The sequence below is a fragment of the Pezoporus occidentalis genome, unplaced genomic scaffold (assembly GCF_034315485.1).
Source record: "Pezoporus occidentalis ecotype Australia unplaced genomic scaffold, CSIRO_AGI_Poc_V1 ctg35, whole genome shotgun sequence".
NCBI lineage: Eukaryota > Metazoa > Chordata > Aves > Psittaciformes > Psittacidae > Pezoporus > Pezoporus occidentalis.
In genome coordinates this window covers 1,033,013-1,047,574 of record NW_026915483.1, presented here as the reverse complement: position 1 = coordinate 1,047,574, position 14,562 = coordinate 1,033,013, and the positions used below count along the sequence as shown (strand labels likewise).

Genomic DNA, 14,562 nt, shown 5'->3' with positions numbered 1-14,562 from the left:
GCATCTGTGCATCTGTTGGATGTGCAGATGGGGGCAGCTGCCCTCTTAGACACTGGCAGCAATAGCAGTGTTAATACGTGCATCTATGACCAAGGAAGATACCACTTATCTGCAGTAGATGTGGAAGTCACCAAGGCTCCCATTTTCAGTTCAGGTAGGTGTTATTCCTATCTATCACTCACAGGCTTTGGTTTAACTGGTTGCTTAAAGAACAATTATAAAATACAAACAACATCTTCAGCTTTCTTCCCCCTTCTGACTGCTCTTTGCAGGCATTTCCTCTGCCCTGGCCTGTTTCACTGTCCTCGGGGAAACAGCTAGCATGGAGTAGAAAGGTACATTCCCCTTGGCTAGCAAGTGTCTGTAGAGCATTACCAACGCTCACACTCCCTTCAGCCTCCTTGTTATTGGTGCTGTTATCAGCACAGTTGGAGGTCAAAGCAATTGCTGAAGGGCTGGGGCAGCTTCTCAAGCAAAGCCTGCAGGCAGTGCTGAGTCAGTGCTTATGGTGTGTGGCTGTGGGGGCTGCAGCACAGACCCAGCCTGAGACTCCAACCTTGAAACGGGCCTGCCCTGGGAGCGGACAAGTTACTACAGCTTATTCTAGCTAGTTTGAGCATTGATAGCACAGCAGCTGACTCGATTGCTTCAATGAATGCTGCAATCTGCTCGGGGCTCTGCAGTCTGCTTAAGCCAGCTTAGAGCCATCTTCCTTGTTACTCCACCCCACCCGAGACAGATTGGTTTGGGTGCTGCCTCCATCAGTTCCAAAGACTGCCTGCACCAAGTCTGAGTGGCTCACTACTGGTGTCTTCTACCTCTACCACGGTTGGAGGTTTCAGCTTTACTGCAGGTGATGCTTACTCATCTTAAAGCCCTTCTATAGAATCTCAGACTGGTTTGGGTTGGAAGAGACCTTAAAGCTCATCCAGTTCCAACCCCCTGCCACTGCCAGGGACACCTTGCACTAGAGCAGGTTGCTCCAAGCCCTGTCCAACCTGGCCTTGAACACTGCCAGGGAAGGGGCAGCCACAGCTTCTCTGGGCACATAGGTCCGTTTCACATGTAGTTTATTTTCCTGTTGTGTCTAAGCTAGCACTGAAGATCAAACCTGGGCAGAAGTTCAGATCAACACTGCCAATAGTCAGCTTTATTGAAACTCCAGAAATATACACTCTCCTGCAGATGTGTCTTCCTGCTGTGCTTTGCACGGCTGCAGCCAAGATAGCCTGTAAAACAGACCTTCACATGGGTATGTTCACATCCAGACATGCTGAAACAGTGCCAACATCTTCTCCAATGTCCCACATTTTAAAGAGTTCAGTGTGGAGTTTCTTGTTTTCACTCACTTTTGCTTAAATGGACACCTGAGACTGTGTTCTTTTAACTTTGTTCTTATAAAAATAAATCCATTTCAGTTAGGTAATACAAACTGTGTAATATCCCTGTAAATATATTGTGGAAGCAAGTAATGAAAACAGTCAAAATAATAAGTAAAAAATTGCATGACTTTAAGGAAAGCACATAAAGAGTAATCAAGCAGGATAAAACCAAATAAGATTAATTTAAGCTGGAGACTCATGTATATGGTGTATTGTAGTCTTTGGACTGAACAGAAATGCATGCTGTGAAAGGGTGTTCTGAACTCCATTAAAAACTAAGCTTTGTATACAACAGTGGGGCTGTGCAAATAAATGTTGTGAGGCAAAATAAATAAGTTTTGAGAAATGAATGACTTGAGCAGTAGTTTCCCAATTAATCAGAACAAAGAGGGAAGTCGAGCAGACAACACAATGATATAACTAAGGAAGAGTTCAAGTTGCCATAACAGCTGGCGCTCTCACTCTGCTTTCTGCTAATTGTTCCTCTCACAAGCTTTGTAGGGCTTTATTTGGAGGGGGAAGGGAGCCAAGAGGATGTAGTAGCAATTTTGCTCACTCTTGAAATGCTATCTTAGGGTCTTGCATCAAAAAAGGTTGTTACTTGATCCTTAACCACAGTTTGTTCTAACAGGGTGATGGAGAAAAAATAGGAGCAGATTTAGCTGAGTTCCATATATTCTGGACAGCAAGATCTCCTCCCCTACAGAAGTTAAGGAATTAAGCAGTGCAATATCATAATTATTAGTTATTATCTCGCAGAGCCTGTGGAGGACAGGTCAAGTCCCACAGAAATGTAAGAGGGCAAATCTAGTACCTGCTTTCAAGAAAATGGAAAAAGGAACTCTCAAGAAAGCATGGATTTCTCAGCCTAACTTTAAACAAGCTACCACTGGAATGAATAAATTCAAGATAATAACATTTGTGAATGACACCATTTTGGAAGGGACTGGGAATACTACAGCGCCACAATTAGAGCCAGTGCTCTCAGCAAAAGAGAAATTATACTAATTCAACAGTCACATTCACTCAAGTGAAATAAAAAGAACTACATCTAGGCAGGAGGAGCCAAATCTACACATACAAAAAGACAGCAGAAGCCTGGAAGATCTGAAGGTGATAACATCTACAGTAAAGGGGAAGTGAGATGTACTTGTAAGAAGGCAGATCTTGTAAAATGTACTAACAGTAGCACTGCTTGTAACATGCCAAGCACCATCACTCTGCTGTGCTCAGAACTATCAGTTTTACCAGTTTACACTGAATCTGGCTCAAGTACCATATATTTAAATAAAAGGTTCATTCCCACTGGACAGGAACAGGAATAAATAGAAAGTCCTAAATACATAAGCTATGAGAAAAGTTTGTAGAAACACAGTTTGTTTCATCTACACAATTGAGGGCAGTAGGATAACAATTCCAGTGTGTAAGGAGCTACTAAAAGAAGATAGTAATCCATTACTCACTGAAGTAAGGGCAGGAAAAATTGCTTTAATTTCCAACAGGATAGATTTAGGTTGTCTTTCTAACTATAAGCCTAGGCAAGCACTGGAACAGGATGTTGGAGTAGCCGTCGAATTTCCATTACTTGGGGTTTGTCGTGGTTTAAGCCCAGCTGGTAACTCAGAACCACACAGCCACTCTCTCGCTCCCCCCTTCTTCCTCCACCAGCTCCCAGAGGGATGGAGAGGAGAATGCAAAGAATGTAACCCCCACGGGTAGAGATAAGAACAGTCCAGTAACTAAGGTATAACACAAACCACTGCTGCTGCCACCAATAATAATAATGATAAGGGAAATAACAAGGGAAGAGAATACACCCGCTCACCACTGACCAACTGATACCCAGCCCGACCTGAGCAGTGATCTGGGCCTTCTGGGTTACTCCCCCAGTTTCTATACTGGGCAAGACATGCTGTGGTATGGAATACCCCTTTGGCTAGTTTGGGTCAGGTGTCTCTGCCTCCTCCCTGCTTCCCATGCTCCTCCTTCCTGGCAGAGCATGAGACTGAAAGTCCATGATCAGAGTAAGCATTGCTTAGCAACAACTCAAAACACTGGTGTTGCCACTATTGTTCTGAGGCTAAAGTCAAAAACACAGCACTGCACCAGCTACTAGGAAGGAGAAAAATGACTGTTACTGCTGAACCCAGGACAGGGTTTTAAAGAACAGATGAGATAAAACAGCTGACAACCTTGCTGGGTATACTAAATGCACATACCTCGGCAAAGGTGGACTTGCCCCAGACATCCTTGCCAGCCCTACCTTCCTCAGCTCCTGAAATGCTGTAGCTGCATCGTTTTGTAGGTGCAGGTACACCCTAATTTTAATTTAAAACAAATATACAATTTTAATTTAAAACAAATATACAAACAATAACAACAACAAAACAACCAAAACCCCCTTGGGAATGTGGACCATTCATTTCAAAGATCAGAAGCAAGTACAAGTCAGTGTCTTTTTGATGATACTGATGATTCCAGGTTCAGCTGTATTTTAACAGAGGGATAGGACTTAGACAAAGTAGGTGGGGAAGGCAGAATTGGGGAATAAGCAACAGCTATACTGCTACCTATCCTCTAAGCTTTCTCCGTATCTGTATCTCCCGGGAAAGCTGGGAAGCTCTCTTTCTGTTTTTTCTTTTCCTCTGCTTCTGCAGAGGGTCTGGGGAGAGTCCAGGAAAGGTTCTCCCTGTGAGATGCATGAGCAAGAACTTGGTTGGAGCTGAAAGGAGCACATAAAGGGGTTTCTCTGAACACCATGGCCAGCATTTCCATGTTCTTTTCCAGCACCACACAGTCTGTGATTTGATCCCAAGAAAGGAGCTCAGAGAACATATAAAGGTAGGAACAGAGGAAAGCAAGAGAGTGTCTGACACAGATTCCTGCCCCGCACTAAGTGAACACATTCCCCACACAGTGGTGTCCTGACACAGGGAAATTTGCAGGGACAAAAGTGGCAGATTCAGCAAACATTGGGGGGTAGTTTAATATTGCTTCAACTATCCTCAGGCACTATTTTTTTCCTGTATGTTCCATTATGCAGTTTATTTATTGATAAATAAATCAAGTCTCTGCTTTCCATTTGCACACTGAGGGAAGTCACAGTTAAGTTGCAGAATTTCAGGAATACATTGATCTAAGCATAGGAAATTCTCTTTGGTCTTTGAATCCTCTTGCAGATAAACTACTCTTACCATGTTTATGGAGTACCAGCTTAGTTTATGATCCATAGTCCTCTTCCTTTTTGCAGTTAACTCTTATTTTGCCCCCAAAGGCAGTCTATCTCAGCTCACACAGCCTATGTGTTTGTGCCTGTCTGCATTGTTTATATCTCCAATAAGACATTCCTCTTTTCCATGTCCTTATAATGGTGTGTATTGTGCAATATTTGGACAGCTACTTGTTGCTGATGAGTTTTTCCACTATTCCCACCTTTATGGGACAAGTTTTCAGCAGCCAGTTTTGAACTGGCCCTCCAGCAGTGTCTCAGTAGCAGTACTTCAGCTTTATGCACCAGCAGCAGATGTCCATTTCACAAGGGAATTATCATAGGTGTCTGGTGATGTTTGGAGTTTGATCTCAGCTTTTCTGAATGATGCTTTCTACTTTTGAGAGCTCATGGTGTTGATGTTTACTCCCAAGCCATCATAGTTTTGTAAGTTCCACACAGCAATACACCAAAGACAGAGCAAACACCATATTTTTCTTGCTCAGTTAGTTACACTGAGAGATAGATTCTCTTCAGGCAAGCTGTAAGCAGTGATTCCTACGTATTAACTCTCTATTTAAAAATACCTGTATTCCCCAGCTGAGGAATGCAGAAAATAATATTGCCCTCCTTTTCCTCCTGGATGTATCCTAACCTTAACTAAGAAAGATGCTTCCAATTCCTATCCAGACTGAGGCACAAAGAAGCGCACCATGCCATCAGGCCAGCAGTCACTCCCCATTTCATGTCTGCTGTCAGCCCTGTGCCAGCAGCTCAGTGCTGAGGGCTGTGTACAGTAGAGCCACAAGATAGTGATTACACTGGCAGGAGGTGATAGCTCCAAGTCCTCCCAGAACCTCTTATTTTGTCCTGCCCTGCAGAGACATTGTAACCGTATTTAGATTTCTAGCATAACACCTTCTGGTGAGCTACTTACACATTAAAGTAATGCCTGATCCGTATAGGAGGATACACCTGGGAAAAAGTCTGTTCCCAGGAGTTACAAGGGAAAAGCTTCTGGGTTTTCAGTATAAATATTTTAGCAAGCTACACAACCCCAGAGGAGGTGTTTGCTCCCCAGTTCAGTCTGTTGATACTTTTGTCTGCACTAATCAACTCTGCTTTTCACTGTCGTTTGTAATTACAGTTTATAAATATTTTATATTACTTTAAAATCAGGTTTTAAAATATTTAAATTCATTTGGGCTGGTGAATGAGATCACCAGGAATTTGAAACGGAGCTTGGCTAATCCTCTGTGCTGTTTTTAATGGTATCCCAAACTCTCCCACTTTCTGTAGGATAAACCAATGGGAGATAATTTTACTTGTAACATATGAATGGTTTGATTCAGTTAGAAATGTTTTATGTTTTCCTGCAGTTACTTCAGCTAACTGAAACTGGGCTGAGTCCCCTCTGGGTATCCAAGCTGACAAAGCAGGGATTTGGATGGGTGGGCACTGCAGAGGATCTGCCTGAGCCTGTAAAATTTCACAGGTACAACCAGGATTCATCCAGAACATGGGAATCAGGGCCTGCAAAGGATGTTCCCAATATAAGATGTATCATAGATATGTGGTGGCAATTGCCAGTATGTCCCAGAACTGTCCTCAGTCCTGTACTGAATACTTGTAGAAATAATCCCACAACTGCATGCTCAAACTTCAGTTTTTATGTGGCATCTGAGATTCATGGAAAGGAAACTTCAAGAACTGAATGTTATTATTTATTAGTGTGATGTTTCGTTTTACCATAGGCTTGGGTAGTGCCCATGGAAGATTTTGGATGGATTGAAATGATTCTGCAGGCTGTTCATCAGGGAATAACCAAAGCAAAGGTTGAAATCTCTGAGAATTTTGAAAAGAGTAAATGAACCTGTTGAAAGTCTAATTGCTACAGAAGACAACTTCAAGGCCATGGGTGTAAAAGCTGAAACAAATTATTATGCTTATCAGAGTTGGGTTTTAGGACATTTTTCTTTTCTTAAGAAGCACAAACAAGCTATTATATTTAATAACTAGCTACTAGTCTGAATTTCAAAGCAGATATTGTCAGTCTTATTCAACAAAGCTGTCCATTCATCTACCAGCTTGTGCAGTGAGTGGGTCTTTAGGGAGACAAAGAGTAGAAAACAGTGATGGAGAAACGCACATTCCTGGAAGCTCCATTACCATTTGTGGAGTTAATCACCTCTTATTCTTTTCAATCATGGGCTGGAAGGTAATATTTAATAAACATTTCTGGTATGGAAAGCAAAGATACTGAATGGTAAAGCACAACTGACAAATTTCAATTCTTTTAGTAAAGCTTAAGCAGGTGCAAGGTCAGTGTCTTTGTCTTACATTATTAGAGCCCCTAGAAAAAGAGGAAGTTTGGGGCAAACACATATTTAGGAACTTTTCCTTAAATCCAGGTCTTGCACTAGATTACTACCTTGTGTATTATCCATAGGGTGCAGCAACCTACAGTTTCCCCTGTGTCCCACTTCAACCCTAGAAATAGGGTTTATTTCACACACAGTGACTAGATGGGAGCAGGGAACAGTATGATTGATTTCTGCTGTGACAAAAGCCACCTGGTTCTCCTGGAGAGAGGACAGGGAGGAGGAACCAGGCTTCCTCTTGGCTGAGCTCTTCATCTGTTTGTGCTCTATAAAAGGCCATTTTTTCCCTTTTTGACTCTGTGCAAGTCATGCTTTGCATTCAAAGGAAATTTGTCCCTGGACTATAATCATGGCATAAATAGACCTATGCAGGGCCTCCCTGAATCTGCATTCACTAAAAAATCCCATACCCAGCATGTCTACGAGGAACCATTCAACTAGCTGAATGAGTGCATAAAGCATTGGAAAACACTAGCCTTATCTCCTCAAGAGTCGACAGCAAAATGTATGACCATGTTGAAGTTCCTGGCAGCTCTAGAAATAGTGCCTGCTGAGCAAATAAGGTCAGAGTGGGTTGGTGAAAATAGATTGTTCTCAGAATTTGGCACATAAGACTTTAAAAGTGCTTTATGAACAGAAATCATTCTCTCAGGTCTTGATCCTGCAAAAGCTCGTGTGGGTAGACTTCTCCAGCTCATAAATTTAAAGATCTGTTTATGTTTTTTTGCAGGGTGGGGTTTTTAGGCTAAATAAAAGAAGGTGAAACATTAGCTACTGAAGGTTTCACCTTCAAAGCAAGGTATCTTTGCCTTTCTGTTTAGTTTTCTGTGAGTAAAATCCCTGACTTACTAATTTCTTTCGTTTGCTCACCCTATCAGAACTTAAGCAGCAGTTCCTCTAAGGCACTTGTTTTGATTTCCCACTTAGGTATTCTAGGAACTTGCTTAAATCATTTGACGTTTGTGTTACTAACATAAAACCTTCGTGATCTGGAATCTTTATATAATTAAGCAAAATAATACAGCTCCCTGCATGAAACTAAAGCAGTTCGAGGAAATTCTCAGTGGAAATAAGGATGACTCATTCTTCAAGCAACACCAACAATTAAGTATACATAAGCTATCAGTTCCCAATTGGAAAAAATGGGACATTTATATAATAAAGGGCTTTCTTAATCTGTGTGGAAAGATGATAAGGTATATGTACCAGCTGAGACTGCATTCAGGAATATGTTTACCAGTACTCAAGTTTATTCTCAAGAGCAGCATCCAGTGAATAAAACCATACTGGTGGTAATTTTAAGCCTCACATATTTGTAAAATCATTATGCTGTCAGTCCTTTTTGATGCCAAAGTCTGCATGCTGTGCATTTAAGATTTTAGGATGAAGAACTGAAACAGAATTTCTACATTTAGGTATTTAGAACCAAATAAGACTTATGATTTGGGCAAAATCCAAAGAAAGAAAATCTTCTAAAGAAAAAACAGCCTTAGGTGATATAAAGTCATTATTTTCCTGGTAGATGTATATCATTTTGAAACTCTGTATACCATTCGGCTTCTTCCTTTGGTGTCAGCATGCCCACTTCATTTGGCACGGCTTGATTCTGGGGTCTGATCACAACCATGTCATTGCATGCCTTCTGCTGGGTGACGGACGCTGCAAGCAGAAAGACAAACCCTTGGATGCGTTTAGATCACCTCTGCCATTTGGGTTTCTGTCAATCTTGCTGACACACAGACCCCTAAAATGCCACCGGGGTCTGCTCCAAATTAATCATGTATTGGCAACTGCCTCTGCTCCAGCCCAAAGATAATCAGCCCGTCCCAGAGCCCTGCTTTTCCCCCAGCATGATATGGAATCCCACTTTATTTATCTCTTGTGGTATTATACCTTATTTCCCACTGAAATCTTATGTTCTTGTCAACAGGTGGAGACCACGGCTGAGAGGGGGGACAGCCAGGGTCACAGAGTAGGCTGTGAAGAGTCCTTTGGCTCCTGCCTACTAAGCCCCCCCTATGCATGTCATGGCAGCAGCATTGCCACACTGCAGGGCAGGGTGAGAGGACACACTGCACTCTGATACCTTCAGATACTACAGTGATGGGACTCCAGAATGTCAAGAGCCAGGCACCTTTCTGTAACCTCTTCACTGCAGATGCTTATGTTTAAGAACAGCTTAGCTGGTAACAACAGCAGCTTCACTGAACCTTTGGCTTTATGAACATTGAGCACATCATCTGTACTTTCATCCTTTGGCTTTTTGGGGGCACCTTGTCAGGAAGAACAGTGTCTATTAAACATGCAGCTTGACAGCTATGGCTCTCTTGAAAGCTAACTTCATTACATGTGTGTCTCTTTGCTTACACAATGCACCCAGTTCCTAAGGAGTGAGATGGTTTTTTAAACTGAAGCAAGATTTGATCCACCGTGTTTATAGCACATATTGGATGAACCCTAATTTGCAGGAAGTCTTTACAAGTGGAAAACCTTGCTAAAACACATGCTATTGAATGGATATCTTGCTGTGCTTGGATCAATGAAGCTTATACTGTGGCTTAGGCCTAATCTTACGACAATTCAGCAATTGAATCCCTTATGTTAGGATACTGGCAATGTTGCAGGATGCATTTTGTATCTACTGATTAACTGTGTTCAGTTTGTGCATAAAATGAAATCAATGAAAACACTTAGAAAATATAAAATAGAAAGACATGGACATATCAAGAAGCAAAAAAGAAGAAACAGCCCTGTAGATTCTGTAGTGAGGTGGAAGATTTCTCTGAGTATTCTTTTTTCTTGGTATCCTGAAATGATTCTTAGGTCATCATACTGAAAATTTCATCTTTAAACATTTACTGCTTTAGGTCTTAAAATAGCAGCAGCTGTGGACTTTCTGTAGGACCACAGCAAAAAGCCCACTGGAAAGCCATTAGCCAGCAGACAGGACTGTGATGCTTCATAACATGGTCAAGGAATGTTTCAGACTGGTTTCCTGAGATCATGCGAATGTGGGAATAGGGATAGAGGTCTTTAATACCTAGAGCTTTAATACACAGTAGTAGGCTGTGAGAGGGAAGAGGTGATCCTAATGCTTCTGCTAAGGGGAAAAAACTTCAATCACATCCCACACCTTCTAAGATATTGGAAAATCTCAGTGTGATCCACAGAAAACCAGGCAATGCTAGTTCGGGCTGCTCAGGGAACTACTTGTTATGGATACAGACCTGAGAATTCAACTCTCCCCATTTAAGTACTTTGGAAGTCATTTTCACTGTTGGATTCATCTCCAATGGGAAAAAAACGAAGGCGCGGCAGCCTTGATTATGATCTTGCAAAGCATTCCCAAGGTCTGTCACTTGGTTCTTGCTAAGTGGCTTCATGCAGCTAGGGATACGTCATAGGATGTGTATTTAATGCTTTTGAAAGGTGCTTAGCTGACAGTCTCAGAGGATGATTCCTGGGCATATTCTGCCTTCAGATATGTGCAAGCTACTCCCCTTGACATCAGTGAGAGCTGCCTTTGCTTATGAAAGATGTAGGCAGCTTACATTTCACTCCTGTCTCTCCTCTGTTACTTTGACATACTGGCAAATCTGAACTTTCCCCTTTTTAATTATCATTTTTAACTCTTACAAGATTGATCAACGTGTCCCTACTGGAACTCAGTGATGGAACTGCAGCTGTATGAAGGCAGCTTGCTTCATCATTTTAATCTTCTGCTTTAGACTGCCCTCAGCATCTCTTAATGATTTCTGTAATTCTCCACCAAATACCTCTATTGAGTACATTACTCTGTATTTGTCTATGTTCTTACATCTTGATTTGATGCAGAATTATCTCACATTGGGTCTCACACTGGATTTGCGTTCTGGTGCCTGGTCTTGTACTTGCAACACTGCTTTCCAAATGGGTCTGACATGCAAAGTTCCTGGTTGGAGACCATTGCTTCCCCCTCTGGAAGAGCTGAATTGCTCTTGTTTCTTTGATCATCGGCCATCCATTTTAGCCATCTGGCTTTCCAGTTCCCTTTGTTTTATCCTGGTAGCCAGTGGTGCCCACAGTGCCATCTAGATTGAGCTTGGGCAAAAAAGGAAATGGGGGGAGGGAGAAGCACCATCCTTCCTACTCCTCCCACAAGAGCAGAAGGTGCTGCTTTACTATCCACAAATCTCTCCCTGCTCCTCAATTCCAGCTATTTTCTTCAGAAGAGCAAAAATCCAATTTGCCTGCACTTCTGAGAAACCAGGGGCTTTTCCCTGATGCCATCAAATTAAAGCATTGTCTGCCCTATGCTTTTCTTAATATCCCCCCCTGCTCCCTTCCATTCCCACTGCTTAGGCTTTGTCATGGTTTGAATCACCTGCTCTCTGACAGTAATCAGATTAAAATATTAGGTTTCTGCTTTTGAGATTTCCTTTCCTGACACTCATAGAAAAGAACTGCAAGATGAGGTGGTTCCTAAAAAATTGCTACCATAAAGTTCTGTATTTAACCAAACAAAGTTGAAATTCACATTGTCTGTACTCTAAGCATCACTTCCACGGATTATTTTACTGTTGCCAAGAAGCTCTTTTTATGCTGTACTGATTTTCTAATTTCTTTTCTGTTTTAATTCAGGCTAAAAGCTAACCATATCCTTCCCACTGTTCAATCTATTGCTTCTCTGCCAGGAAACCATCTTCTGCAAGTGTTGTATTTGTAACCTAAATTCGCACAAACAAGAAAAGATCTTTTGGTTTCCACAGTTATGCCCAACGGATAATCACTGCAGTTTGTACTTTTCTCTGCGATGTTACTATGAACACACAAGCAAATTCTGACTAGTGGAAACTATCAGACAACCCCAAGTGGAAATCATACCAAATCTGCAAAGATGTTCATGTGTTAAGAAGCCTGTCAGGCCTTAGATGAGATGAAAAAAGGCCTCAATTTCCTAAGAAATAAAAATGCAGGTGAAGAAGATAAATAAGATCCTGTGGATAAAATGGAAAGTAAAGATCTTTCCCTTGTTTCCAATAAAGTGACGCTAGAGGGTCTCCCAGGAGACTCCTCTTACTCCATATATTTTAGATTCCCAAAGTTTAGTTGTTTCAGCATAAAATGAAATAACCTAAACTGATGTCACAGCATACTCCTTTGCCTTGCTATCAGCTCTCTGAAGTAGCAAATTTTGACCAAGGGACTACATCTCATTATTTGTAGTTTAGTTTAGGTTCACTTCTTGTCACAGAGCTAACGGATTCATTCTGACTGGCCAGCCTAAGCAAGCCGGGTAGGTGACGGCTGGCAGCTGCCCCTGGCAGATACCCATGACATAGGTACAACCCAACAGCTTTCCTAGAGTTTGGTTTGGAATATCATGAAAGGCCATTCTTTGATAACACATTAGTGCCTCATACACTTAGTGCAATATTGTGATTTATAATTACTTCTTTATCAGGAAATGTAGCTACATATACATGAAAATTTATATATTAAATAGGGTTGACATGAACATAATTGTGTAACTGCATGGGTCTCTACTGCATAGAGAGTGATTTTTATGGTGTTTAACTGCGGCAGCCACATTTCTTTTAATTGGCTATAAATTCCCTTAGCACAGGACTTTGCAATTATTATTAATTGTTCTTCTCCTCAAAGAAACAAGCCCATTAGGCTCCAGAGTGCTGCCTTGTTACCACTGTACATCTGTGCATAGACAGAGGCTGAGGAATGGCTCAGCAGGCGCAGTCAGCTTGGGCTTCTCCTCCCTGGTAATGTTTATAACCCAAAAGACAACAGTCAAAAGGCTAAGTAAGTTGGGGCTGTTCAGCCTGGAGAAGAGAAGGCTGCGTGGAGACCTCATAGCAGCCTTCCAGTATCTGAAGGGGGCCTATAGGGATGCTGGGGAGGGACTCTTCATCAGGGACTGTAGCGACAGGACAAGGGGTGATGGGTTTAAACTCAAACAGTGGAAGTTCAGGTTAGATATAAGGAAGAAATTCTTTACTGTGAGGGTGGTGAGGCACTGGAACAGATTGGCCAAAGAAGTGTGAATGCTCCATCCCTGGCAGCATTCAAGGCCATACTGGACAGAGCCTTGGGTGACATGGTCTAGTGCGAGGTGTCCCTGCCCATGGCAAGGAGTTGGAACTGGATGACCTTAAGGTCCTTTCCAACCAAACCATTCTCCATTCTGTGATTCTATGATTCTACACTATTGCTCAGGCATCCTAATGCTTATGAAGTCTACAGCTTTCTGACTGCCCTTCAGTTTGCCTGATTATTCCCAGCATAGGTATATACAAGCTGCCTCCAACCGTGCTGTGGCATGGTGGTCCAGTAGGTTGGTTCGCATTCCTCTGTGTGATAGGCAGTAAGTGCTGAAGCTAAAGTTGTGGCCTTTTCACCCTGTCCAGGCAGCTTTCTGCCCGTGAGCACAAAGGCTGTCATCAGATGCTGCCCTGCTGCATACCACACAGGTATGGTAATGGTCATGTACCAATTGTTGACATCGGTTGAAATCAGTTCCTTCTCATTTCTCATAGCTGTACACTGGGTTTAGCTTATTTTAGCCTTTAATCTCAAAGATGGTCATTTTTTGAAAGTGTTTCATAAGCAAGAAACACTCCTGAATGTTTGGAATTAAGTTTAAGTGACTTCAGGTAATTCTCACCTTTCAACTATTGCTTTCTACATTGAAAAACTCATTGCTTTCAGTTGCTCCTTGTTGTGTTGCAGTTCAGAAAACATTGAAAATAACCTTTTCCTAATGTTTCAAGATATCAGGAGAGTTGTCTGCCTGAGTAAGGGAAGTGTTTAATCTTAAGGGGGTGAAGTTATCACCTGACTAATACAAGGGAAAGGAATTATATGTAGATACAAGGTCCCTGGGCTGGGACTCAGGGAGTGTCTTCCCATCTCCACTGTGTGAGTCTCTGCCTGTTTTCTCTTTTCTCTTTTTAGCTTTCTATATCTCATCTACTTAGGCTGTAAATTCTTCAGGACAGGGACTTTACCATGAACTAGTGAGGTATGTGAAACTATGTGGCTCTGGATTTTAATTGCAACATCTGGATACTATCGCAAAAAAATATACAGTAGTAATCACTGGTAAAAACTAGTTCTCCTGGATTTTGTTTCTAGCTCTAGTCAGTAGCTTAGTGTAAGAAGCAGGCAAGCCATGTAGCCTCTTTGAACCAGAAATACATGCTGAAATTCTCAGCTACTTCCTAGGGATGTTATTAGGTTTAATACATTAATATTTATGAGTACTTTTATATGCTTGAATGAAAGTAGCTATAGATATACAGTAATGCTCTGCATTAATGGCAAGGCTTAACATTAATAAAGCACTATGGAGAGGGAGAGTGGGCCTTCTGTGTAAGAGAAGGAGCCTCTGGGGGCAGCATAAACCAAAGAGCAATCCCAATCCAGGGATTTTATGCTGGACAAAGCATGTATTCCTGCAGTTGAATAAAACAGGAATATGCTGTTGAGTACGACTGACTACAATGGGGAACGTGCTTGCCACTCTGAGCTGGAAGTACTGCACAGAACTGCCCTTCCAAGCTGCAGAGCCGCAGGTGCCACCCTTCTGCAGCATGAA

General features: G+C 42.0%; 1 long non-coding RNA gene across 1 annotated transcript; it reads left to right on the top strand.

Annotated features, from left to right (window-relative positions):
• On the top strand, nucleotides 1-8,830 carry LOC134169650 (uncharacterized). Its single transcript, XR_009966971.1, has 3 exons — nucleotides 1-154; nucleotides 4,170-4,223; nucleotides 6,345-8,830. It is a non-coding gene; the product is annotated as an uncharacterized LOC134169650 (long non-coding RNA).
• Nucleotides 8,831-14,562: the final 5,732 nt, after the last annotated feature.